This window comes from Hippocampus guttulatus, chromosome 21, assembly GCF_054856545.1.
Source record: "Hippocampus guttulatus isolate MCC_2025c chromosome 21, RoL_Hgut_1.0, whole genome shotgun sequence".
NCBI lineage: Eukaryota > Metazoa > Chordata > Actinopteri > Syngnathiformes > Syngnathidae > Hippocampus > Hippocampus guttulatus.
Genome location: NC_141281.1, coordinates 11,600,001 through 11,627,689, shown reverse-complemented (window position 1 = coordinate 11,627,689; position 27,689 = coordinate 11,600,001). Strand labels below are relative to the sequence as shown.

The window sequence follows — 27,689 nt, the reverse complement described above, 5'->3', positions numbered from 1 at the left end:
CTTTTTCTCTGCTCTTGCCTCGTGACGAGATTCACTTCAACGAAGTCCAATCCAACAGCGACCTCTACTGCTTGTTTCGGAAACGGCAACAGCAACCACCGCACTGGTTTACACATGCGCAGTAGTCCAGTAAGTATTTGTTTTTGTTAGTTTCAGATGCAGCAAGAACGTTGCATTGCTAAAATGGCTACAAAACGGACTTTGGATGTCAAGCAGCTAAGACGAGAAGAGCTCAGACGGTAAAAGTGATCAAAATGAAAGACGGAGGAAGCAAAATAAAAGACATTATCCAAGAAATTGATGTAAGTGAAAGTGAATTCTGATCGTAAATTTCGCAATTTCTTTCTACACTGACTATATGAAGTGTCAAATAAGTGTATGCTCATACTTATGCACTATTGGAATACAAATAAAGAGTACACATACGTTTGTGTGTGTGTGTGTGTGTGTGTGTGTGTGTGTGTGTGTGTGTTTAAATCTGAGATCAAATTTGCTACAGCGAAAAACTCCCTGTTGTGAAAAATTTCTTGCTGCAAACATGATTTTGTTGTAGAGGAGTTTCACTGTAGCGCCATTCCAGCTAGATCCCGAGTCAACTCTTCTGCAGATATGAAGACATAGTGCCGGAACTGTCAAGGGGTACCCGCGTTATTCCCACTGGGAGGCCAAAGGAAAGCCGGTCTTTGTTTGCCTTTCAGCTACCGGAGCATGCTCTGACTGCGAAAGGCCACGAGCATTGTTGGCTAACACAATCCTCCAAGGGGGGGCCTTCTGGCCCCGAACCTCAACAGAGATGCCTGCATCGTCCTTCCTGTGCCAGAATCAACCGCTGCATGCTAAATTCTGTTTTGCCCCAGCACTCAGGCGAGCTTGTTCGTCCAAATGCAAACTGACTGCTCGCCGACTGGCTTGATGGGCCAGTCTAATTGACAACGCCGTCGTCGGTCAGTGTCCCCTCAAGGGAAAGAAAAGTCATCGCGGAAGTTCCCGCAGCATCGACCAGAGGAAATATTGCGGGCTTGACTTATTTCTCCGTTTAGCCACACATTTTCGAAAGAGCCGCGTGTGCTGTTGCTTTGTTTGGCTTCCTACTTTGCATCAAACGCTGTTGGCGTGTTTGTGCAGCAGCCTCGCATTCGACATGCAGACCGAAGCTCGAGGAAGCTTTTTTTTTTTTTTTTGCATGGGCTGTCTCCTCTCCTGACAGTGATCGGTGGAGATGGCTGACGTCTCTCGTGAAAGGACGCTGACAGGATCTAACGGTTTTGACAGGAGCTCGTAAAGATTCAGGGATACGTAGAAAGTTATACGGACGAGTCGAGACTGTCAGGCAACACGGTGCACGATGAGTAAACGCAATAGACGTCATTCCCGGATTTTTATGTCCGTTTAACCCCAGTGAATTTGTGTTGACATCGTCGGCGGCTACCGTGACGTCTCATTTTGCCAACTACCTCGACGGCTGTTGCTGTAGGAGGAGGCCCTTGATGAATCAGAGTTATGACGAAGATCTCCCCGAAGCCGAGGGCTGACATTCGCTTTCGAATGGTGGGCGGGTGTGTGATCACAGTCACATTCGGCCAAAGTGTCGTTTCGCAAAGCTGCTGCGCATCGCTGATCCTCAGGGCTCTGTTTTTTATACTTTTTTTATTTATTTTTTTGCAAGTAAGCTGCTCCAAAGACCATCGGTGAATCCTGAAATGCTAATGACACAACTACCGTATTTTCCGCACTGTAAGGCGCACCGAAACATATTCATTTTTCTCAAAAGCCGACAATGCGCCCTATAATCCGATGGGCCTAATATAAAGAAACTGTAACTCTCTTTACATTCCCAATTGAGTTGATTCCCTGTTCCTGTTCCTATGCCACCGAGTGGTGATTATTAGCAGGAAGCAATTGTAACCTAAAAGGGTTCTGCCCGACACTAATTGGCAGGCGCATTCGCCAAGACGCACTCCAACAGACAACTACTTTGCGAGCTCTGCGCAGCAATAATGAACCAAAGATAATCCTAAAAGCATCGTTTACTCACTCAACGAAGGAAGGAGACAGGCAAGACTTTTCTGGATTTTTAGCCCCTTGTGGATGTGAACCCACAAGGTTTGCGTGTCTTTTTGTTGAATCGTCTTCATGACTTGTCTTTCATTTTTTGTTTTGTAATGCCATTTGGATTTATATGTTTCATGTCCGTGTTTGTGGCCAGTTCTCAATGTGACAGCTGTAGCGGTTGTGAAGGCGCTACATCAATAAAGCTGGATTGTATTGTATTTAGCGTAGCACCATACAGTGGATGCATAAGCGCAACCACAGCCACTATTGTAGCTTATGTTCTATGCTCCTTACAATGCAGTGCGCCCGATATATGAACACAGTTTTAAAATAGGCCATTCATTGAAGGTGCGCCTTATAATCCGAAGCACCTTATAGTGCAGAAAATACGATAAATCTCCTAAAATGCTGCCATCATTTCCAACACAAACTCTACAAGGCATAACAGCTGTATAATGATGGTTTGGCCTTCTACCAAAATTCATTCAGGTTGTTAGCGTCGCTTTGGGGGGGCCAGACTGTCAGGTGACCGAGCATCCTAGAAAGTCTCAGTGATCGCGGCGCGGGTTTATTTAAAGCGAGGAGCTTTATTTAAGAAGCTGTTGGCTGAGATAAGCCGCCAAAAGGTCCAGCTCGAAATGGACTCGTGGAGACCGTTTGAGGAAGAGCCCTGCTTTCAGCGCTTGGGTGTGTGTAGGGGGGGGGGGGGGGCACAGGCGATAAGGGTTGACGGAATAATGGCCATTATAAAAGGGTCATATTTTGCGATGGCTGGCATTTCATAGATCCCTTCACTTTTTGAATGGGAAGTAACAGTTGATGCTGACAGCACTCTGTCAAGTCAGCGCGCATAATCGCACTCAAGGCATCCTTTTATCAAACGCGCCCAGCGTGGCCTTGCTTTCATCTGTCCTCTCACGATATCCTGCATATCTAAAGTGGCGTCAGCAAAAACTAAAAGCCCTTTTCTTACCTCGATACTGAATTAATTCTGTGGCAGGAACGATTATTGGCAAACTTCAAACTCCTAAAACTCAGACAGGCCTATCACAGCAAAACCACTGGGGAGCTCAAGTCCCATAACTTGACTGGAGTCAGACTTTAGCTGCCAATTTTAGGAGTAAACACTTAACCCTACTTCACTTGACTTGGATTTGGTATTCATGAGGCTTGATTTGACAGCTTGACCTGATAAATCCCGCCTGGTTACATTTGAAAATCAGCATTTTCAAGGTTGACATTTTGTTAGCTATGCTAACTTCACAATTTACAGACACTTAAGCTACGCTAACTTCACAATTTACATACACGTCAGCGACGCTAACTTCATAATTTACAGACACTTAAGCTACGCTAACTTCACAACTTACATACACGTCAGCTACGCTCACTTCACAATATAAAGACATGTAAGATACGCTGACATCACAATTTACAGACACATAAACTATGCTGACGTCACAATTTGCAGACACGTAAGCTACGCTAACTTCACAATTTACAGACACGTAAGCTACGCTGACTTCACAATATAAAGACACGTAAGATACGCTAACTTCTCCATTTAGCTTAACGACAGCTGTTCAAACACGAATGAAGCTTCTTGTTCGTGATGCGTTTACTTGAGAAGACAAAGTAGAAACAAATGGAGTCAATACAAATGCTGGTTTGGTACCATTAAAAAAAAACCTTGAGATTGTGAATGTGTTAGTACAGCTAACTTCAGTAAGTACTGTACAGAAATTTATAGCTTGCTATAAATGCTCTAAATTTTCGGGGGATGGTCACCATCATATCTTTTAAGTGGCGCAAAATTACGGGATGGAGGAGGAATCGGTTTAGTGATACATCATAATATGACAAAACAAATTTTGGGAGGTTCACCCCAGTCTCACAACCATTCTTTCCATGTCCATTCTCCCCGTGCACATGTAGTACAAGCAATAATCCTGATTTGGCTGCATGAGCCGGAGGATTACTCTGGATTATCAAAGAGAGCAGATTTCACGACAGCAATCATAATAATCGATTTTCTATTTGATCCCAAAGCCCAGCTTTGGGGGACATAATTATCGCGCAAGGAAGTGGCTGAGATTCTTTCACCTTTTTCCATCAATAATAGAAGGGGGTCCAAATTGTGGGCTGGGTGTTTTATATAGACGAACTGCGAGGGAAGGCGAGGGCCACCCCCCCCCCCCCCCAAAAAAAACTCTGCCACAATTCATTTCACGCTCGACGGAGCTCCGCCTCCGAGACGGTGACATTTACATGGCCTTCCATAGCGCAGCCTCTTGCTGCAGGCCCAAGGCGCTGGCTAAATCGGGCACCAGGGCCCATGAATGAGGGACTGCAATGTTCCTTCCATGACGATATGATCATCATTGATGCTAAGTGATCATCTGATGACATTTTAACGATAATGGCAGCATTGTGCGGCACGAACGAACAAACCTCTCACAAACGCGTCAATGTCAAAAACAGAGGAAGGTGTTATCGTTGGGGCCGCTCGGGTTATCTTCGCCAAAGCCCAACTGGTTGTTTCTTAACGTAAACGTTGTGAGGCTAGTTAACCCCTCCTGCCCGAATTTCTTGGATGTCTTTTATCTTGCTTCCTCAGCCTTTCATTTTGATCACTTTTACCCTCTCTTCCAGCGTCAGAGCTCTTCTTGTCTTAGCTGCTTGACATCCAAAGGTCCGTTTTGTAGCCATTTTAGCAATGCAACGTTCTAGCTGCGTCTGAAACTAACAAGAACAAATACTTCCTGGACTACTGCGCACGTGTAAACCAGTGCGGTGGTCGCTGTTGCCGTTTCCGAACGAAGCAGTAGAGGTCGCTGTTGGATTAGACTTCGTTGTAGTGAATCTCGTCGCAAGGCAAGAGCAGAGAAAAATATTTCGTATAACGCAACAATGTTTTTTTTTTCGTTGTATGGGGGGTAGGAGAGTGGGAATGGTGTTAATGCACGAAGATTTTTTCACACTAGGGGGAATTTTCGACCATGTAGGTTTCGCTGTAGAGGAGTTTCGCTGTATTTGAATCTTTCGGGCATATTTTTCCTCACTACCACATTGTATGACCTTTGACTTCAAGTACCCCTGACCTCAGACCACAAGCGTATCGAACGCTGATGTTTGCATATTTCACCGCATTTACTGTACAGTATTTCTATTCACGTAAAAGCTGTCATAAAACAACAACAAAAAATTGAGAAAAACGTTTGCGAGGGAACACTCCATCAGGACTTTTTTTTTTTTGTCACCGTGCATGCGCTTGAACGGTTTCTCACTCCTGTTATTGGTGCGATGCTTCACTTTGCACCTGCGTGCAGTCGCGTTCCCACATCGGGGATCTTTTGAGACTTCTTTCGATTGCCCATATTCTTTCACTTTAATGTCTTCCCACCAGCCCGGTGTGAAATTGTCCAGTTTTCCGTGTGACAAGGCGCGATTCCCAATGCCGTCGGCTTTGCAAGCGACAGGCTATTTATTATTGTCTGTTGTTTTCATCCAACGTTTGGAGCCGTGACTGCAATCCAGTCGCGGGCAGATGGACGGCGTGACAGAGCGGGCCGAGCGCGCCAACCGCAACATCTCGACCTGCGCTCTTGCCACTCCATCCCCGGCAGATGACCGTGTGCCTTTCGTCTGTTGGAAAGCGGTAAATCTCACCATGGCGAGCATACAGTATAAACGGCTCTAATGAGGTGGTAACAAAAGTTATGGATTCATTAGCGAGCGTGTTGTCCCGGCAGGACTGCAAAGCAAAGCGAACTCTCCGGGGTTACGTGCATAGCAGATGGCGACTGCGTGTGCGTGTGCGTGTGAGTGTGTGAAGGAGTGAAGGCTGGCTGGTTGTTTATATCCACACAACCCGATGCACAAGGGGACAAAATGTGACATTGAACAGCGCTGCGCCAGCTTCTGTTTGGTTTCATGGCAGCGGAGGTTTAATCGTCGACGCCTCCCTCGTGCGCGAGGATGAGGATTCGGCGTTAGCATACGCGCGGCGGCGTCGTCTTGTATCTCACGGCTGCGACAATCAAATTGTGAAAGAACATAAGAAGGGCCATCGTGACTCTTTTCTCGAAAATTGACCTCATCAAGTATCGAGTACAACTTTATTGTCAAATGTGCTGTACAGCACAGATGAAATTTCCTCCCTCTTAAACAGACAACAAGAGGAGCCGCTGCGGGTGCCCATGAGTGTGTAATTCTGTTCTAGCGCTGGCACGTATATCCAACTCTGTGGGAAGTCCAACCTTAGTTGATTTCTTAGTAGTATGACTTAAAAAACAAAACATGATTTCATATGACTACGATGTTCAACGAACAGCAAGATTTATTTTCATAAAATTCGTCATATATATCAGGAAGCAACCAGCAGTCCGTCGAAATAATTAAAGGCTTACCTAAGGATGGGGTTCCCCGTGCTAGCAAAGTTGGCGTGGCGTTTTTGTTGTTTGTTGACCTGCTCGTATTTGAAAAGACGGATTTATCGACGACAGTTTGTTTTCCTTCAATACAGGATGGTTTGTCCATTTGAATGGGAAGAGGTTTCGCTCTTGAGCCTCATTCGTTCCATTTCCAAATGTTCTTCTTTATTTCTTTGTGGTCATTTCGACTTCCTAATATTGGGATAAAAAAAAAAAAAGTTCATTTTCCAAGATCAGCGATTTGGGGGTAGGGGGGTGGGGGGGGTAAATGTATTTGAATTGCGCCCTTGCCCATTAACTTGATACAAGCTACATTTGGGATTATAAATCTCCCCATTACCAGATTTAGCACGACTTTGCACTTTTAATGACGCTGACGCATCACAAATGCTGTTTTGCTAATGAAATGATGCGGCCAAAGCGCAACACGTGCTCTAAAGACAAAGCCGAGAAAGCGAAGGAGTGAGGATGCCCCGCTCCCCACCGAGGGGAAAACCAGCCTGAAAGGACGCTGATGGGAAGACGGCTATTTATGACCAATCTTCTTGATGATAGCGAGACTATTCAGGCTTGTTCCCTTAATTACAGGCGCTACCATCAAACGCCCGGTGGTCCTTTTTCTTTTTTCCTGCTTTGCCCAAGATGTCATTTTCCGACTCTTCAATGTCACACCTAATGGGTTACCCGTTGATACATTTTGAAATAATTAGTCAATCAGTCATTTGTTTATCCACTTGTGTGCATCTTTTGGGGGATGAGACCGGTGTACAACGGTGCCAGGAAAGGAAAAATATCACTTCTTTAATATTGTACTTGATCAAAACAGAGCCTCAAAGCATAATTTAAAAAAAAGAATGTAAAGAATTAGCCAGTTTGTGCGTCATGATTTAATGCTGAAATGCTTCTCCTTCCGGTATATCCGTCACGGCCGGAAGGAATCAGATAGTCATGCAAAAAAAAAAAAAAAAGAAATTGAATGAAAACTAATCGGCTAATTATAATTGAGAAAAAATATTTTAAGAAAATAAAATAATTTTTTTTTTCCAAACTACAATTGTCATGAAAATTTTCGGTTTTGGTGGATTAATTTCAAAAATGTCAACGGCATTTGTTCTTCTCTGTTGGCATTAAGCTGTCGGTTGTTTAAATCTTTTCAATGATTCTCTTAGTTTGATGTTTAGTTTGACAACTTCACCTTGGGCGTGGCAATAAACTGCTTGAAGTCCCTTTTTTTGAGCAATCGCTCTCTCTTCCGAGATGCTGCTTATTCTGAGCAGGCATACAATTTTTTTTCTATGTATGTGGTGTTTCCCCTCCCACAAGTTGAGGAGCCAAGAATGAACCTCGGTGATGTCACCTTCCCTCCTTTTTGTCCTTTTGACCTTCACTTTGTGTGTGTGTGTGTCTCCATGTGTGTGAGACACAGAAATTTAGCGCCTGGATTTATGCGTATTTAAATTGGTGTGGAAGTAAAAAGGTCATCAGCTCTTTTCCCCGCACAAGCTTTTTGAGCAGAAAATGGACAGACAGCTGGAGGTCAGTCATCAGTCTGATATCCTGCCGTCCCGGCTTGTTATTGGTTAGCATTTTTGGACTTTATTTTTTATTTTTTTAGGTCACCATTCATGTCTGTGCTGTGACTGAGCCTTTCCAGACGCAGCATTTTTAGTATGGATAATCTCGATATACGTAATGAAAGTGCTTTTGGATTGAGTTCAGGGCAAGAGATTTAGGGAGGGGGGGGGCGTCGATTTTTGTTTTTGTTTGGTTTTGGGCGCCTGACTGTGTGAGGGTGTCCCAATTAGAGCGAGGGAGCTTGAATGGGTGTGTCCGCAGCAGCGTGGGGAAAAAAAGAGATCAGGACCAAGGACAGCGCCTCACACTGTGCACCGCCAAGTGTTGCCACGCCAACGAGCATATTTGCTTGACTGGACAAAAAAGAAAAATGTTTAACAGGAAGTGAGTGAAGTGAGGTTCACCCAGGCGTGTGAGTTGAGCTAACTGGTTTTGAGGAAGCATATTGGCTGGTGTTGCTTTCGTTGAAAATGCTGACTCGTCAAAAGTGAATGGAATGACGTTCCCCAGGCTGACAACGTTAGCGGCTTTCTTTTTGTACTCCTGTTAGTGTTGGTCAAGGTGCATATGACAGCACAGACTGATAGAATGTGAATGGAGTTGTTTCCCAATAGCTAAAAAAGTTAACGCTCTTTTTTTTTTTTTGTGACTTTGAAGCAATTGTTTATATTTTCCAACTTATAGGGAGCAGTTTCTTTATTTTTCCAGCACAGACCAGCAGAAAGTGAATAGAATGAGGTTCCCTCAGTTGGCAAAGTTAGCACTTTTCTTTTTGTTCTTGAGGAACAGTTGTTTGATATGTCATCACTGCTTCTGCTTTCGCTGGGCTTTTATATTTTTGGAACACATGTTTTACGTATGAATATGTCTCAGCTTTTTTTTTTTTTTTTTTTAACCATATTGAGTGTGGTTCCCTAGCCTGGCAAAGTTAGCTTATTATTGCAGATGTATTTTTTTTTTGTGTGTTTTCGGAGCAGTTTTTATCTGTCCATATTTGTGTCGACATAAATGCTTCAAGTGGCTTTGTTTTACAACAGATGGAGTGACTTTCCCAGGCAGGTGAAATTAGCGGTATCCTTGAGAGTTTCTATTTTCAGAATAAATGTTTCTCAACACTAGCCGGTAAGCTACAGGTAGCTGATCGTTCTACTGTTGGCTTTTGAATGTAAAATTGTCGAAGAGTATTAGGGCTTGGAAAGCTTCTCTTTGAACGGTGGATGTGAAGAAATTAATAATCGTCGATTCAGCTGACATATCCTGCCGCATCCCATCTGTACTCTATCCGCGCTGGCAGTTTTTTTTTTCTCCCCCTCCCGAATGCCGAAATGCGTTAACTTGATGTTCAGCATCACCCTCTGTAGTTTTGACAATACCATCAAACGACCGCGTGCACCTGACAGCAACGAAAGATCCCGGGGCTCCTTTTCAAGTGTTTTATCTGTACGACTGTCGAATATTCGTTCTCGTCTCACTTAGTTCCTGAAATCTGTTCAGACAGACTTTGAAGCTGACATCTCGGCATAGGTGGCAGATGAACTGTCGCCCTTTTCATAGGTTGGAAAATACAACCCGGCACTTTTTAAAAATAAGTTTATAAAGTATTGTATACACTGGCTAATTTGTAGCATCTTGCAATTTTTTTTAAAATGGCCATGTGTCTTCTTATTGTTCTTGAGATGACCAGCACACCGCACGTAGAACGATATCTTCATCGGGCACCAGCATGTCTCCTTCCCCACTAAACCGGATGTCTGTTGTAGTACCAAGACTGACCTGTGTGAGGCAGCATTTTGCCACAGGGCACCCACATAACTGCAAAATACAAAGAAGAAGAGTGACTTCGTGACGGTTACTCGATTGCGGTCGCAAACACGTCCGTCTTTTTTAGTGCGGTGAGTGACGTGGGTGACCTGTTAAGCTAGTACGATTGTCACCCGTGGCTGTTCCGAATCACTCTTGGGCACAACCTACATCGCAAATATTGAACATGTTTATAATTTATGGCTTTTTCTGAGCAGATAAGGGAGAGGGAATCTCCCTTCACACACCCTACACCACAGGATAATCGGGCATGATGATCATTCAGCGACATCTAAGAATCGGTCCTTGGCTGACTTAGGTCAGAAGAGTGAAAAAAAACCAAAATGCTCTAATTCAGCCAGATTGATGGTGTGTGTAATTTGAAAACCTCACTGGAACACGACGTACTCGTCTGCTTAAAGCTTTTATTGCGCGATTGGCAAGTTGTCGAGAAGAAGAGGCCGTTATTTGTTTTCATTCCTCCAAATGTTCACCGCGCCTGCCAGGCATCCAGAGAGTGAAAGCCTTGCGTGTCGAAAGCATGAAATACCGGCATCTGTGAGCACATCCAAACAGCCTCGGCGCTTCTGGCATCGCAGGAAGAAAAGAGTCCAAAGGCAGCAGAAAACGGCTTCGTCAGGGTCGTCGCCGGCCAGTTATCTTTTGCAGGGCTGAGAACACAACACTCCCAATAAGATGAGTGAGAGAAGAGCCGCTAACGATTCATCTGCGGTAATTATCGTTTTTATGGCGGCGAGTGATTGGAGTATTTCCCCGACACCTACGTAAGAGTCCGCTGCCAAGTCAAAATAAATCTGCAGCATATACTTAAGCAAATTATCGGAGGATAAATCGGAGCCCAAAAGGGCAGAATTTGATGAAATGAAAAAGTGGATGTTGGTGGGGGTGTGGTTGGGCAGCAAGCGTCACGGCTGAAAAACACGCTGATGAGCCGCCACACTGCAGGCGTTGACAGACTGCACAAACACACACGTGATGAACCGCAACGCTTTTAAGCCAAGCCTCTGGAGGACACTCATTATAATACTTGGAAATGTTTCACACGACAAGACAGGACTAGCGGAGGCATGCGGGATCCATTTTGTACATCTACATACGTTTGCAAATAGGCTTCATTGCCTAATATGCTATATGTCTGACATTAAACGGAATACTTTTTTAAAAAAAATTCAAAGCAGGGTACACACACCGGGATAATTGGGCCTCATTTTCACATCGCCCTCCCCTTCTGTTCAATGTCATTGTGGACCTGATTCTCGCATTTCTTGAAAAGATTATCCGGTCTAATTATTCCGTGACGTGTCAAGAGTGATCCTTCCTCCCTGAGCTGCTCAGAAAAAAAAAAGGTTGGCACAGACAGTAATTGTAAAAATCAGCTCATCTTCTTGTATCTCCAATGGGAAGCACACTCAGTGAAATGTGTGGGCTCTCACTCACATTTTCACCATTAATTCAGATGTCAGAAATCACCAAACCCCTGTCTAAGCAGGTTTTGGTGTCTTGTGTCCCACTCTGTCCCACTGTTGTATGGTGTTCCACAGGGATCAATTTTGGTGCCCCTTTCATTGTATTTGCGCCCCCTGGATTCCATCTCAAGAAAGCTTGGTATTTAACTGCTTTTCTTATGACAGTCAAATCCCTGTCTCGCTTAGCAAATAGGTCACTGTCTATTTAAGGCCACTTTTTGTGCCGTCTGATGGAAAATGAAAACCTGGTTGGCACCAAACGTCTTGAACTTCAACGGAGAGAAAACAGAAGTTGTGGTATTTGGTCCCAGTGGTCCGTGTACATCTCGCACTGTTGAATTGAGATACAAGTGACCCGATTCGTCAAAAAAGTTTGTTGCATTCTTAAGAAAAGATGACGTGGTTCATGGACTAATCACGAACGACAGTAAAAAAAAAAAAAAAAAAAAAAGGGAATATATTCCTATTTTACCCTCGCTAGCTCTTTCTCAGTCTTGTTTTTCATGTCACAAGAATAGGGATGGTAGAGTACTGATACCAGGCATCGGTATAAAACAGATACCGGCCTTATTTCAAGGTATTGAGTACTCATGAAGGATGCCGATATCAACCACCAAAACTTAGGCAAAAACAATAAATCAAGTAAGCCGGTAGTTGGCCTGACTATTTGCTCATTATCTGTCATTGTGTTCATTGATATTTTATGTATAAAAAGTACGAGTGGTATCAGCACTTCGTACCGAATCGGTCTGAAAAGAAAAAGTGGCATCGCACATCCCGACATGAACGCAAAGAAAACGAAATCCTTTCCAGGTGCAATGTAGATTCGACAAATAGATGTTGGCACTGCATGTTTAGCCCAGCAGGACGGTCGAAATCGCCAACCGTCGAACCGTACTCATTTTCAGTGACAGTGGCTCCACAGAAGTCACGCCACTTGCGTTCTGAAGCAGCGCAGTGAAACTAATTTTTGCATGTCAAGGTGTACGTTTCTACCGGACAGATATGCATAGAAGCGCACATGGCCCTTCGGGTTCACTTCACAACAGATGCACCTTCTGTGTGAGCAGGCACGCAAAAGCCTTTGTTGACTAAGACGGCTTGATTGCATCGATGAATCCCATTTATTGAATACACTCGGGTGCTTTTTACAATATTGGGATATTTGAAGGCTTTGAGATGCACTCGGGTATTGAGGCAATGCAAACATGTTTGTCCAGGGCAGCCAAACTCACTCGATGATGTCATTTGTATAATCTGATGAAAATCTGGGCCAACGTTGACATCGCAGCAGCCGGCAGGATGAGCAGTCACTGTCATCATAATTTGCCGTGTGGGCGGGGAGATGGGGCGCGCATGTTTATCGCGGATGGGGATGCATTTCCCCAGCTCCTCCACCACTTACATTAAGACGTTTATGAGGTTACAACGGAAGAATGTACTCGGCGCCATTATACGAGGCCAGTGGTGGGGAATGAAAGTATACACACAAAGTACAAATACGGTGAAAACGGGAATAGACAATATTCTTTTTTCCAAGATTTCGGATAACTCAAGTCAGTATAGTTGGATGCGCACCGGCCTTTAAAACGGCAGCACAACCAGGACGTTCTCCCGGTTGCAAATGCCAGAGAATGTAATTCATTGTCACTGCCCGCTGTGAGATTTAAAAAAAATAACGGAGGTCGTTTACCCGCACGCCTTGTTATAATAAATTCTCTGCGTGAGTAAGCTACCATCTCCTCCTGAACACTCATCAGAAATGGATATGAATAAACATTGAACAAAGTGCTTCAAAAATAATCAGCATCCAAATAAAAATGTCGTATTTGTGTGCATTGATCAGAATACAAAACGACAACAAACGTTTATTCCCAAGGCTGAGATCGAAGTGGTGGGAAATGCTTTTGGTGGTGTTCCTGTAGGGAGCTTTGCACTTTGTTTAAAAAAAAAAAAAGTCGATAATGTTCTGGCTCGGATTTGTAACAGAAGTGTTTTGTCAAAAAAAAATAGAAATCCTTGAGATAGGTGTTTATATTTGACTCGACCGGGGGTCGGCAACCTGCGGCTCCGGATCCGCATGCGGCTCTTAACGCCGCCCTAGTGGCTCCCTGGAACTTTTTCAAAAATATTGGAAAATGGAAAAAGATGGAGGAGGGAAATATATTTTAATATGGTTTCTGTAGGAGGACAAACATGACACAAACATTCTGAACGTCTTCCAATGCTGTAAAAATGTGTAAAATAAATATCAAGCCGGCCTGCGATACGGAAACAAACGGCTTGCTCGTATTTGATGTTAAAATGTAGCCAGATGAGTTGAAATGATGAACCCTCCTGGGAAGAAATCGAAAACAATTGCCAGTACGTTATTTGTTTGCTTCATCATCTCCGTCCCTCAGTTCGATGCAAATCAGTGCAGCGCTAAGCACTTTTGTCAGCGTTAATTGGTCTCATTATATCGCCGTGCCGTCGGAGCGTCAGATGCTTTCGCGACAGGTTCGAGCCGCGTTGTCCGTTCCGAGCCTCATTTTGTTTTCAGCACGTGTAATCCCCTTAAATTCACCACTGATAGCCCGACTACCTTCGCTTCAGATTAGCTCAGATCGAGATCCAGCCGATCCTCCAGGCGAGATGTGGATGAGCACGTAGCAGGCGTGATGATGCTGCCGTTGTATGTTTCAAGTGCGCTGGAATGGTTTACGTTGTGCGGGGGTGCTTTTTATAGCGCAAGGAACCATATCGGTCGCTCGCAGATGTCAGTTTTCTACTACTATGTACGTTCCCGAAGTGGTGCCATTTTCTTAATGTAAGTCTCTCAAAATAAACGTGCCTTTTTTTCCCCCCAACTTGAAATCATATAATTCATGTATTGAACAATTATAAAGTCAACAGGCGGCAATTTGGCAGACGGTGAACAATTCTTCCCGTTGACACTCCCTATTGAAGTCTGCTGTCAAACTCAACATCAAACTAGAGAAGTGCACCTTCATTTCTACTCTGCCTTATCCTCACAAGGGTCGCGAGGCTTGCTGGAGCCTATCCCAGCTGTCTCTGGGCAGTAGGCGGAGGACACCCTGAACCGGTTGCCAGCCAATCGCAGGGCACACAACGACGAACAACCATCTGCGCTCACACTCACACCTAGGGACAAGTTTTGAGCGTTCAATCAGTCTTCCATGCATGTTTTTGGAATGTGGGAGGAAACCGGATTACCCGTAGAAAAGCCACGCAGACCCAGGGAGAACATGCAAACTCCACACAGGAAGGCCAGACCCGGGATCGAACCCATGACTGCATTGTGTGGTTGACCCGCTAACCACTGGACCACCGGGCCACCCGGAAGTGCACCATGTGAATTCCAAACAATCAAAAAGCTTTGCTGTTTAGCTAAATGCTAACAACGCAAACACAACATTTGTACAATTCCTCGTGGTTTTTGCTCCGGGTGCCGGGGCTCCAATAGCGGACTAGGAGTTCCTTGAACTTTTTGAAACGCGTCCCGTGTATGAGAGCAGATTACATTTTCAACCCCACCCCAATTTGCGGACGTCCGTGCCAACGCGGCCGGCGTGCTTAACAAACTCCCGGGAGCCGTCAAAGGCTCCACAGAAGAAGCCAGCCGTGCGAACCTTTGGAGCACGAACGCGGCGCCCCCGGCCGGGGCCAAATGAGTCACTGTGCATTGTACATTCGTGGATCCGTGGAAAATAAAATAAAATAAGAGAGAGAGAACATTAGCATAGCAAGATAACGGCTGCTCATATTTGATTAATGTGCTTACTCGGCAGTGGTGCACCCTGAACTTTTAACCTTGTCTCTCTCTCTCGCGCGCTCTCGGGCCAGCTCAGATAACTGTTGATGCGTTGAGCGATGCCGCCTCGCATCGTTCACCTTGTTCTTGTTGAGTTGCATTGGTAGCGCCCAACCCACGCGCTTTGGTCAAGGCCAACTTCTTCTCGTGCTCTTCATCATTCAAATGATGATTCAAATTCAGTCAGCATTTGAATTCGGGTGGGGAAATTGAATTGTTTAAGATCACAGATTGTGTTTTGAATAACTTTCTCAAGTGCCATACATGTCTGCCTTGGCCGAGAAGTCAAAAATCCAACATTTGAACCAGACCATCCCTGTAGCCAATTAAATATTACCAGTGAAGATGTTTTGAGTAAGATTCCAGTATCTTTTGATCGCATTGCTAAGTACCAGTGGGGATGAAAAAATTCCGTTTTCCAATATTTCTAGTGCCCCCCCCCCGCACTCACAAATCCCACTAAAAAACATTTTAGTCAGAAAATCCTAGCAAGAGAGTCCATCTATCATACTACGCAGTTCTATGCTCGCTTGTTATGCTGACATGTTTACTCTGCTTGATCCCGTCTGATTTGTATTTAAATACAGATTATAAAAGTCCTTTTTTTTTTTTTCATAAATCGGGGCTAAATCCCTTAAGATTGATGCTCTTTTTTTCCCTCTCCCGCCTCTCCTTCATTGACTTTAAATCTGCTCGAGTCTTTGTCGGGCCTTCAGGCCGTTGGAGGCTGCAGCCGGCCGTCAGCACTCTTAAGTGACGCAATATATATATATATTTTTAAATGTATTTATTTTGTTTTAACATCGTATTGCGAGAATGTCGGACAAGTATTCCAAAGTTGTTTTATTCTCTGACGCTTGAAGTCAAAGTTGCTCCCTAGTCAACACATCATTTGACCATTAGCGGGTCAAACTACAGGCTTGGAATCAAATTATCTTTCATTTGTGTTCACCTTCTATAGTAAGACAATCGAGAGGAGACCGAAGTACGATCCACCTGCTTTGTTTCCACGACCTTGATCCTTTTTCATCATCTGAAGCAACTTGGCTGGTGAGCAGAGAAGCATTGTGTGGCTGCTCATCAATGCAATTTTAAATGCTTATTGAAGAAAAAAAACCCCTTCATAACTGCATCCTCTCATTTGTCTGCCTTCCGCACTGGGCGCTCAAATCAATGAGTTCACACCCAGAAGTGGGAAAGAAATTGATATGGGTTGCGGACTCTCGTCCGCCCTTCTTTAATTGGCGCGGGATTAGTTCGCATTGATTTGGCCTGATTAGCGCGCTTGGCTTGTGTGTCCGCTTCATCAGCGAGCCCACTTCCTCTTCCTTGACCTGTTTAGCATACAGACCTCATCCCCACGTCTGTCATGCACAGGCCGTGGCCGTGTGTTCGGATGAAATTGCAGACCCGGAGACCTGACACGCATCCGATTTCTTGTTAAAATTACAGCGCCGGCTCCGGAAAATTGCCCCCCCGGTTATAGAAAATGTTCTGATAGATGGCAGCTATTATTCTGACCGAGTTGGCCAGAGTGATGAGCCGTGGAAAGATGGAGCGAGATTGTCTGCAGGGAGGGAAATATAGTGAGGGCAGCGAGGTACACGGATTAAGCATGAGAGAGGGGGGGGGAACAAAAGCGTCTGATCACGGAATAGAGCGACTCGAAGAAGTAATATTATTGCAAAGAGTATGTACAAGAGAGAAGACTGATAAACGGTGTCTTTTAAATGCGAGCGCAGATGAAGCCGAGTGCTAACAAGAGTGTCGAGTTGACGCGCTGTTTGCACTGCTAACGCTAGTTTAGGATGGCTAGCGCTGCTGTTGAAGTTGGACACAGTGTTCTCACTGCGACTGTTTCTCACAACTAATACTCTCATAATTGTGTGCCATGATGAATTATTAATGAAAAGTTTGAGGATTGTGCTTGTCAGTGAGGGCGGGACTTTGGATTGGTGAAGTGCGGCTACATTCAAATCTTGCTAGCAGTTTTGAATCAACCTGCTAATTTGCTGTTCATAGTTCCTACCCAAGCACTTAGTCTTCTTGGGTTTCGACACTGCGTATTTTGCATTTGCTTAGCAGCTAGCATCGGTTCTCTTTCTCCTCCTGGTACTCATCGCCCTCCTTAGTTGTAACAATACTTGTCAAAAGTGTATTTATTTGCTGCCGTGGAGGTGAGGATTAGTGATTTAGAGGAGCGGCTCGCCACCGTGAAAGGACAGCGTTTAGCCGAGCTAGCTAGCTTGCCGTGGATTCGTGTTAGCTTTGCGCGTAGCAATCCCCAGGTAGTTCTGCAGCAGTTGGTAACATCCGACGGATGCGTAATTGATTGACATGGATGAACATTTTTCTTTTGGGGGTGGGGTACCAGTTTGGAGCTGGTTAGAAAACGTGCTTCCAGCTCTGCGTTCAGATGTGCTACAAGCCATAGTGACAGGATGGTGATGTCCGTAAGAAGCATACTTGCAAATGGGCGGTAGGGTTGAAATCTGTATCATCGGCTAAATGTCTGCGTTTTTCTCACTATTCATAGCCGGGTTCCGTCTCTATCACGGTACCACATCCTACAAAGTTTCTACTAGCGAGCAAAACATTTAAGCTTTAGACAGCTTTGATTCCCCTCGCAGTCTTCCTCACATCTGAACTTCAGTGAGTCACAGATGTCTTGCAGCCCCTCGGCGGACTTCCAGAAGCCGGCGAGTGACAAGAAAGCAGATGGGGGGGGGGGGGGGGGGGGGGGCTGCTGGGCGGCACTCGGGGCGAGTGCGAGATAATTAAGAATTGAGCGATTCGGCCACCAGCACAGAACAGCTCCTTTAATTCTTCTCAGTCACATCGGTATTCATATCCATTTCAGGCTTGCTAAGGTGAACGCCGTACGACTCCCTCACGCTTCTGCCACGTTTGCTCGGCCAATTTTCTTTCCATATCGGATTGTTTTGGCAACATTACATGTGCATCGAGGGACGGATCCCAAACTGGCAAGGATATTCATGAGGGTTCCATGAGAATGAAGCACAGATTAAAGCCGAGCTCTCGCATAACAATTTTTAAAATTTTATTTGCGAGAGGCATGATGGGGAAAATTGATTACTACTCTTGCTGTGTATAAACTAATTTTTACTACTAACTAATTACCACCCCCCTCAAAATATCATTCAAACATCACCCCCCTGGCCCCCCCCCAAAAAGAAATTGGCCAAAAAACCTCCCCCGTTAAGTTAAATTGGACAAAATATTGTAAAACACTCAAATTCTGCCTATAATTCATATCTTGTCAGCGCTGAAGGACCAAAAATAATTTTATTCTTCCGTATTCAAGTCCACGAATGAAATGAATAAACCGGACTATGTACAGAGAGAATGAAGAGTGCATTGTCATTTGTATTCAGAAGAAATCCGCGTGTCGCAAGTTGTACTGACTTCTGCGTCATCGCGAAGGTCAGGATCTCAAAAGTTGCGGTTCTGTATCATTCTCAAGCAAACATGTTGCGTCATAGGGGGGGCCTCTTACCGCCTGCTGACTCATAGTGAGCAGAGCCAGAGGTCTCGGAGGTTTAAAGCCCCTCCGCAGCCCATCCTCATGTGCCGCGACTTCAAAGTGCACCCCAACGGAATCCATATCGCTGTGCAAAAAAAAAAAATTATAAATTCCCTCTTCCGGCCTCCTTGCCGGAGCAGAGGTCAAACTGCCTCATCTTTTATGTATCGCTTTTGGCCATTGATTGTGTCACAGGAGATTTATGAACACAGAGATGGGTATTTCCATATCGCACTTTAGTGTATGGAGGCTCGTTTTATTGCCCTCTGATTTGGCTCACGTCTCTCTTTTTTCTCTAATCATTAAAAACAACCAAATTTGCTTGAAAAACTAACTGAAATTCAACAACAAAAGTCAAAACAAAATAAATAGTAACTATGATGAAAAATCCCAAACTGTTACAACGTTGAGCATCTCAAGCAGGGGTGGACAAATATTTGTGCCCAAGTGCCTCATTTGAGTTTAAAAAGAGACCGACAAAAGGTAAATTGATATTCCCCCTAAATCCTCAAAATATGTTACGTTCATTGACAACTCGAAATTTTGGTTGTACGCATATGACCAAAACGATAGATGACCAAGAAGGGATCCATGTGGTACACCTACTGTCAAATTTGAATGGATCCTGTTACTTCACAGGTAACTGTATGCTACCTACTACTTTAAATAATTTGGTCACCGTGAAATCTGACCTGACTGGTTGTTTTAAATTTGTGTTACTATTTATGCTCAATGGTCTCTTGTTTTTGCCTTCAACTTAGCGCATGAATGCACTTGATCCTTATTTTTACAAGCCACATTCGTCCTTGTGCCTGTGCGCGTGTGTGTGTGGTGCCCAGCCATATCCCACCAGGATGCCATCGTTCAGACCACCATCTGTTTGGTGCCCTCTTATTGAACCTCCTGCCACTTCCTCTTCGTCAGCTTCATGGGGTGACCAGGAACTGCAGCACATTTAATCTGATGGGATAACGTGGGGTTTTTTTCTCTTTTTTTTGTTAGTTTTTTTTCCAACAATGCTCATTGGACCAGAATGAATTTAAATCAAGCATTTTCTTCAGGAAAATAATGACTTGGAGTCCTTTTTTTTTTTGGAAAGCCACGTTATGTCCAAATAATTCAGCCAACGTAGGCTAACAATTCTCTCCTCAGAAATCCCAGCGTTTTAATTTTTTTAAGTGTGCATACTGTTGAAAATGTGGCTTGTAAGATGGCCAAACATCCTCAAAGTTAATTATCTTCTATTTGCCCAGACAAGCTGGATGCATTCAGCCATGTGAACTGTGTGTGGTTGATTTTGTCAATATTGCAGGTGGAGTTCACTCATTAGGTTCAGATTGACTCTGCCTCCATACATCTCAAGGGTCTCCTCCTCCTTCCTTTATCCGTTGTCTCCTCATGCCGCCCATGAGTTGTGTGTCTTTGCCAGGCCTGAGAACAGAACAGAACAGAACCGTCGAGCCCGACACAGCTACTCTTTGCTCGTTATTCTCACGGCCACGTTTTAAGGTCCTCTAATCTCACCACTGCGCTCCTTGAAGATGGAGCGTTTCGATTTCCGTTCGTCGGGGATATCTGGGAGTTTTTTTTTTTTTGTTTGTTTTTTTTTAATCCTCCAAATGAGAATTCACCCGCCGCCTCCTCGGCAGCGTCGAAACTGAAGGAAAACAAGCGGCCGCCGCGCTTGTTTGGATTGATGCTGACGGCTTCCTCAATCGCTGTCATTTTCTGGGCTTTGCAGGTGGAGAGATGAGCATGTGCGGTGAACAAAGGCGGCAGAATTAAAACAAGAAGATGTCCAAGTTGAGACGTTGAAGCAGGTCAGTTTGCGCCGATCGCTTTGAATGCTAATGCTATTGGCGCACAGTTCGGTCAAGGCCTCGTAAGCAAAGACCTTCACCTTGTTGGCCCCCCACGTGCGACTCGCCTTTAAAAATGAGTCACCCGGCGCATCACATCGCCGGCAAACGCTTCCACTCAAAAGTAGCGGCTCCTTTATGAAGACAATAATAAATTGGGACTGTAATTGTCTTGCTTTGGGCAGTATGGTGGAAATTTTTGCTGGTCGATACACATGCGTCTGGTGTATTGGCTAGCTAAAAAGTTTTGACGGGGGTCTGTTTTCAATTTGACTTTCTTCCTTTGTTTAACTTTTTAAACAAACCATATTTTCTGCGCTCTAAGGCGCACCTAAAAGCATTCAAATTTCTCAAAAGCCAACGGTGCACCTTATATATGGATCAATAGTCTGATTTCTTGGACGCAGTATTTTAAATGTTCTGGAAAGCGTTTTGTTACAGCTGCAGCGGTTGTGAAAGCGCTAAAGCTTTTATTGTATGCCCTTTAGCGGAGCTCCATCTAGTGGAGGCATAATGCAACCGCAGCAACTATTGTAGCTTCTATTCTATGCGCCTTATAACGCGGTGCGCCCTATATATGAAAAAAAGTTTTTAAATTGGCCATTCTTTGATGGTGTGCCTTATCCTCCAAAGTGCCTTATAGTGCGGAAAATACGGTACTTCAAAACCGGAAATTTTTTATTTGACAACTCGTAATATATAGAACAAAATATTGTTTTGGAATGAAAATAGCTACAGGTGCAGAAATAACTAAATAACTCCAAAATCATTAGTTTGAAACATCGATTTTATTTATTCAGTATGTATTCATTCTGATATATTTTTAATATATGTGTAAAATATATAAATCAGTTATCATTCCCAGATAGATAAAACAATGATTTACCTTTGAAAAGTACACATTTTATTTAATTATTTGTAAATATTATATTATAAAAGATTTTTTTCAATAATAAAATAAAACTTTTTACATCATGGGCTGTAATAATTTCGTTCTAAAATGTACATAAAAGCATGTAAATCAGAAGAATGAATAAATCTGTATTTTTTTAGTTATTAGATGGTCTCAGAAAATACGATAAATGTTGTTTTTGAAATCGTGTACACGAAATGAGTCCAGGAGAAAAAGGGAACCGCGGCTGACTTTGAATCCATGAAGAATAAATATTCTGTGTGCGTCTGAATTCAAAAGGAATCATCTCGAAGCATTCATTGCATGCCAAGGCGAGCGTTACAGGCTCTAAGCCGGCTGGAGGGAGGCAATCATTCGCAGAGTTAAACAGGGTTAATGTCCAAGAAAATATCACGCAATTCTCGCCGCCTTAATTTGACGTTTCATCACGACCAGCACCTTCAGATTTCCTTCACTTCCGGAGCTCCCAGGGGTCTTGCCTGTCACATGCTTTCATTAAAATATCTGATTAATCATGAAAATATCAGGGCAATAATCAGTTGTCAAAATATTTATCGGTTGCCGCCGAAGTAGTGAGTCTTTATAAGTGCAAAAACTGAATTACAATTGCCGCCCAGAATCCATTTGGAGGGGGCGGTTCTCTCTTATGCAAATGAGCCCCAGCCTTCTCATCCAGAGTACAGCTTTGTGTTACCATGGCAACAGGTGGGATACGGTTACCTGCTAATGGCTACTTGTGCAAGAAAAAAATAGCATCTTTGGATCGCATAAAAACAGGGGGGTGGGGGGAACGGGGGCGGCACTAAGTCGACAAGCCACAAAATTCCGCTCAGTCTGCAGATCTGCGCATGTTGCGCATGCAGCAGACACATTGCCATCAACTGCGTGCAATTCGACTGTCATTTTGGCTTTGACGCAACAACGTTGACATGAAGTCCTGTCGTCGCTTGAAAATGGCAAATCTTCGCCCAGCCTAGCCTCTGCGTCATCGGCGGAGAAATTTGGCGCTAACATGTAAATTAGCTGACTTTTGAGGTCACGTTCGGGCAACATTAGGTATGGCTCGCTTACTGTTCACCATCACCATCAAAGTTACCACCCCTCATCTGATATTTAGAGGAAATGGTGGAGAAGTAATGCTTTCAAATTCTGTATTTTAATTGCGGGTTTTTTTCGTTTTGTTTTTTTGTCATTTCAGGTAGAACACTTATTGATGCAAATAAATTCACTCGGGGACCCATTTAGTTTTTGTTTTGCGCTTCCGCGCCCTACACACCATTTTCCACGCATTGGCCCGCCGCAGTGTGCACCGCTAATTACAAACAAAGTGTAAAGGTGATTTAGTACCCGAGTGTTTTCACCAAATGAACTGTGAAATGCTGAATTGCGCGCCTTGGCGAGCGAGCGGCTTCATTTGGCTTCCAGTTCCATAAACTGGCCAAGATAAAAGCCCCCTGACAAGCTGGCACACGGAGGTGACAAATGTTTGATCAAAAAGAAAAAAAAAATCCAATGTTTGATGTCCGAGCCCGATGTTATCGCGGCGGATGTTTAAGATGTGAAGCGCGGACAAGCCGCAGATCTGATCTTAAAATGGCCTTTGAGAGGGACGCAAAAAGCTTTCATCAAACTCGAAAACCAAACGAGTAATTATGAATGAATGAAGTCGAAAGATAAGGTGGGCCGGCTTTACACGGAAGCCTATGAAGATTCTTTGATACATTTAAAAACCAAGCAAAGACCATCGTTTGTTGGAGCTTGTGCATGTAACTAGCACAAGCGCACATTGAGAATGAGTTATTTTGCATTCGTTCTAATTAGGGCCCGGCCAACATGAATTTATTTTATATATGTTATATATACACACACACACACACACACACACACAAATATTACAATTTAGGTCAGGGATTCCGCCCGAAAGGCCTGATGGTCCCCCACCAGCTGTGAGGGCGCTGACTCATCAAAGTATGTGTTGAGCATCACAACATAGCCCGTCAAAAAGCGGCCGTGACCCGCGCCATTACAACTTGCCCGTAGCCTCTGATGCCTGTTTGCAATTGTTTTCCTCCCTGTGGCATTTGTTCTCTGTTCTTACTTCTCGCGGCAGATAATAAAACAGACGCCGCCTCGCCATTAGCGTCGCCGTCGCCTGTGAGAGCGAAAAAGCGGGTGAGCCGAGTCAATTAAAGTTAACACATCCACCTGCATAATTGAAGATGCCTTGCCACACGTTCCGTTGGGGGGGTGGGGGGGGGGGGGGATTTGTTGTTTTTAATCCTTCTTCCCACTCGCAGAACGCTCATATTGTTCACAATAGGGGGCGAGCGTGGCGTTCCAGCACGCATACGTACAGTGCGCGGTACAGTCACGTCGACACGTCAGAAAGCATTAGCGTTAAAGCGATGCTACGAGGCCGACCATGAGCTGTGTGATTTCGAGCAAACTTAAATTGCGGGTCTGACAACACGGTCGCTAGAATTTTAGCGAGTAGCTGTCATATCATTCTGCAAATGATGACACATGTTGTTAAACGACGGTGACGGTGCAGTGATTCATTTGTAGTAGGGTTGGGCGATTTCAACTTACAATAAAATCTCCCATATCCCCCCCACACCCCTTCTTCACAAATACAGTGGTGCCTTGTCGTATAAGAGCCTGATTTCTATATATTTCAAGACACAAGCTAAGGCGAGCTAGCTAGCCAGATGCCGGCAAACTGAACTGGTTTCGCGACAGCAACAGTTGGGCAGATTGTATCAATTCATTTCAAAAAGCAAAGACAATTTCAGCAACTAGCCAGGTAATAAACAGACAATATGAATAATTTGAACACTTTAGTATGACAACAAAGGAGCCTAGATGAAGGCCACAGTCAATTACGCTGAACTTTGCGAAAAACATAACGCTCATGTTTACACCTTAGAAACTTTTGACCTGACTTTGTGGCTTCTAAAAACCACTGGGTTAGATTATCACATGTGTACGCGATCTGGTGACGGAGCAGAAACACCATCATAACCCACATAAAAGGCAAATCTAGACTTGTGTCGAAAGACTACTGCTGCCTTGTGAAAGGGCCAATTCAGCCAGAGCTTCTGCCAGGCGGATCGCGTCCAACGATCAATATGTCAGCTCATCTACGGTATGTCACAAGGTCTGTGCCAGAGTCCTCGTGTCAATCATGCAAAGATACCGTACCATTTTCTACCGCATATTGGGATTGTGTCATGGAGGCAGCAGCTTTAGCCCCTAACCACATCTTCCGTCGGGATCCCAAGGTATTCCCTGGCCAGCCGGGAGACATAGTCTCTCCAGGGTGTCCTGGGTCGTCCTCGGGGGCCTCCTGCCGTTGCCAAATGCCCGAAACACCTTACCGGCGAGGCGTCCAGGAGTAAGCAGATGCCCGAGCCACCTCATCTGGCTCCTGTCAATGTGGAGAAGTAGCGGGTCAACTCTGAGTCCCTCCCAGATGACCGAACTTCTCACCCGATCTCTAAGGGAGTCTGCTGCCAACTAGTGGCCAACAGTAAAATTTCACCTAAAATAAACAGTAGGCGGAACAAAATGCGAGTTTCCTAAAATATACCCCCCCCCCCCGCCCCCTCCAAAAAAAAAAACCCACTGCAAAAAAGTGTAAACCCAGATCTTTGTTCTTCTATCTATGCCAGTGATGTATCATGACAGACAATAAAATGAGCTTCAATGAGATGAGAGATGTGTTTCCTGGTTAATGGCATCCTAGTTAATGGAATTCATGGTTAATTTAGCCTTCCAATCGTGGCGATCGCTTGAGGAAATTTTGTCCTTAGAAAATGCGGCTGCCGAAAGCCGCGACTTGACACGGGCACTCCATTTGTCACAAAGTGCCGTGACAGTGTGGCTAATTAGTTTGGTCGTAACAAAGGAGCTGTCATGAGAAAAGCCGCTAGCCGTCCGTCCACACGGACGTTTATTTATGACGCATCAGATTCAATTTTCATGCCAAGCAGCTGTTTGGTTTGCCAGTGTTTTGACAAAGGCTGCATTAAAGTTGCATTGGACATATGTTACTTGAATGCCGTTTGAATCGCAGGCTGGCATGGAACAGGATCCTAGTGGTGATGCAGACTCTTTCCTCTCTGCTGCACTGAGACATTTACATTTGTCACCTGTTTAAAAAAAAAAAAATCAATACAGTAATGCTACATTGCAGATTTATGTGTGGTGAAATACATTTACAATGTGTTTGGATAAGTTTCAATGTGATTAAAGCTTGTGTAGGGGTTATATTAAGGTTCAATCTATCAAACAAATGTGTATTTTTTTTTGTCCTGAAATTGTTTTCCATCTATTTTCCGCATGCTTTTTTTGGGGTGTGTGTGTTGTGTTGTGCGATATTTCAGAATAGAGTATCCCCAGAATCGTTTCATTGCTTATTTGATTAATTAATTGTGTATGGCTAAAAGGCAGAGCCTGGGACGGTGAGTGACGTAGGCATCAGCGAATGCGAGTCGCGACTTTGCTGATTAATGGCCGGTTGGTGCGTTAATTGATTCAGCCAACATTACAATACATTCTCACTAGCCATTGGAGGCCCTATTAAATTATGAGAGTGCTTTTATTGTTGTACTACAGGACAAAGAGTGGCTTGGCCATGTTAACTTAGCGAACATCTAGCGATCTTCAGCTTAGCTATCTTCAGTGTTAGCAATTATACAACTGCTGTAATTATACGCCCTGCATTTTATCTTTTTTTTGTGTGTGTGTGTGTGTGTGTGTGAAATGTTGGACATTCTCTTGGATGGTATAAGAGAATGTCTAAAATCCAGACACTGTCTTGAAATGTTAGATGAGCAACCTCTTAGGTTACCAAGGCAGCTAACTGGCATGGCTAAGCTAACATCCGTTGTGACATTTTCATTAGAAGGCAAAGTAGCAAGTTAGCTCCTCATTTTCTGATAAATAATGACTTTTACTGTTGTACTACAGGACAAGCAGGATAGAAAATGGACAGATTCTGATTGGTTCATAAAAAGTAGGTTAAAAAAATGCCAACTACTGCCAGAGGAAGGAAACCCTAGCAACATGGCAGCAGTAATGAGACTTAAACTGGTGGTGCTAGGCCTCTCCTGACATTGCTTAAAAGCACTTTGGCATAATGTGAACATTCACCAGACCTCTTAATGCTTCCTGCGCCGTCTTGTAAAACGTTCCCTGACAAGGTTCTCTTGGGGAAGGGAATGGTCTGCGTTTCGTTTTTCCATTTGTTTGAAATATTCATCTTTTTCAATATTCATATTGGTTAAAGATGATTGACATGAGCATTGATGCGTCTTTTTGTACTTGGTTCCTTTTTTATGATTGATGAGCACGCAGTGGAGTTTTGCTGTCTTTTTTCCCCCTCTTATTTCAAACGGTAACCATGGCAATCAGCACTAAAAATAAAAGACAAACGATTGAAAGAAATCAATTGAAAGTGTTTACTATTACAGGGCCAGTTACTGTAATTACTTATTTCTATTTAACTCATTCAGTACCAGACAATGGACCAAGCCTGAAAAGACGTTTAAAAACGTCTTTGGGAGTGAATGAGTTAAGAAGCTTCGTCATGATTTTTTTTCATCACAAATGTACTTTAATAATAATAATAATAATAATACATTTTATTTATAAGCGCCTTTCAAGACACCCAAGGACACTTTACAATAACAAAAAACACAAAACATTACGGGTTGAGCAGCGGCAGCCAAAACGCGCCAGCGTTCACTCAACCCGGAAGTGTCAATTGTAACTACTGCCATCTAGTGGACAAGCCTTTAATTGTTCTGCCTGTCACGATATGTCACTGGCAAAGATAGGTGGAATAAATAAACAAGAATTTTCAATGAAGTGAATTGGATATTTTCCCGCGGCACACCTGATCATTTCTCACAACACCGTAACGCATCGTGGCACAGCGGTATGGGAATGAGTGGTCTAGAGGCGTGCGTTCCTCGTTTCACACCTGCCAAAGCAGGGTCATGAGTCCGTCTCTGATGGTCACAGAGCGTAACACAGAGGCACAGCTGTCTATTAGTTCATGCCCCGCCACTGGTGGCTGTTTGACAAGCACGACACATCCAGCAGTCCTCCTCTTCTGCTTGACAAACTTTACCAGGCGGCAGCATCTCGGTTTGGCATGTCATTGTGTGTTTGTGTGCGCGTGTGTGTGTGTGTGCGGTTAGCAGGCC

At 44.1% G+C, this 27,689-nt stretch overlaps 1 protein-coding gene across 2 annotated transcripts in view; it reads left to right on the top strand.

Annotated features, from left to right (window-relative positions):
- dlgap1b (discs, large (Drosophila) homolog-associated protein 1b) overlaps positions 1–27,689 on the top strand; it is a 72,708-nt gene that overhangs the window by 5,845 nt on the left and 39,174 nt on the right. For both annotated transcript variants that reach the window (XM_086101906.1, XM_086101908.1), the window contains exon 2: positions 20,447–20,525. The gene's annotated coding sequence lies outside the window, so the exon portion shown is untranslated. The remainder of the gene's footprint in view (positions 1–20,446; positions 20,526–27,689) is intronic.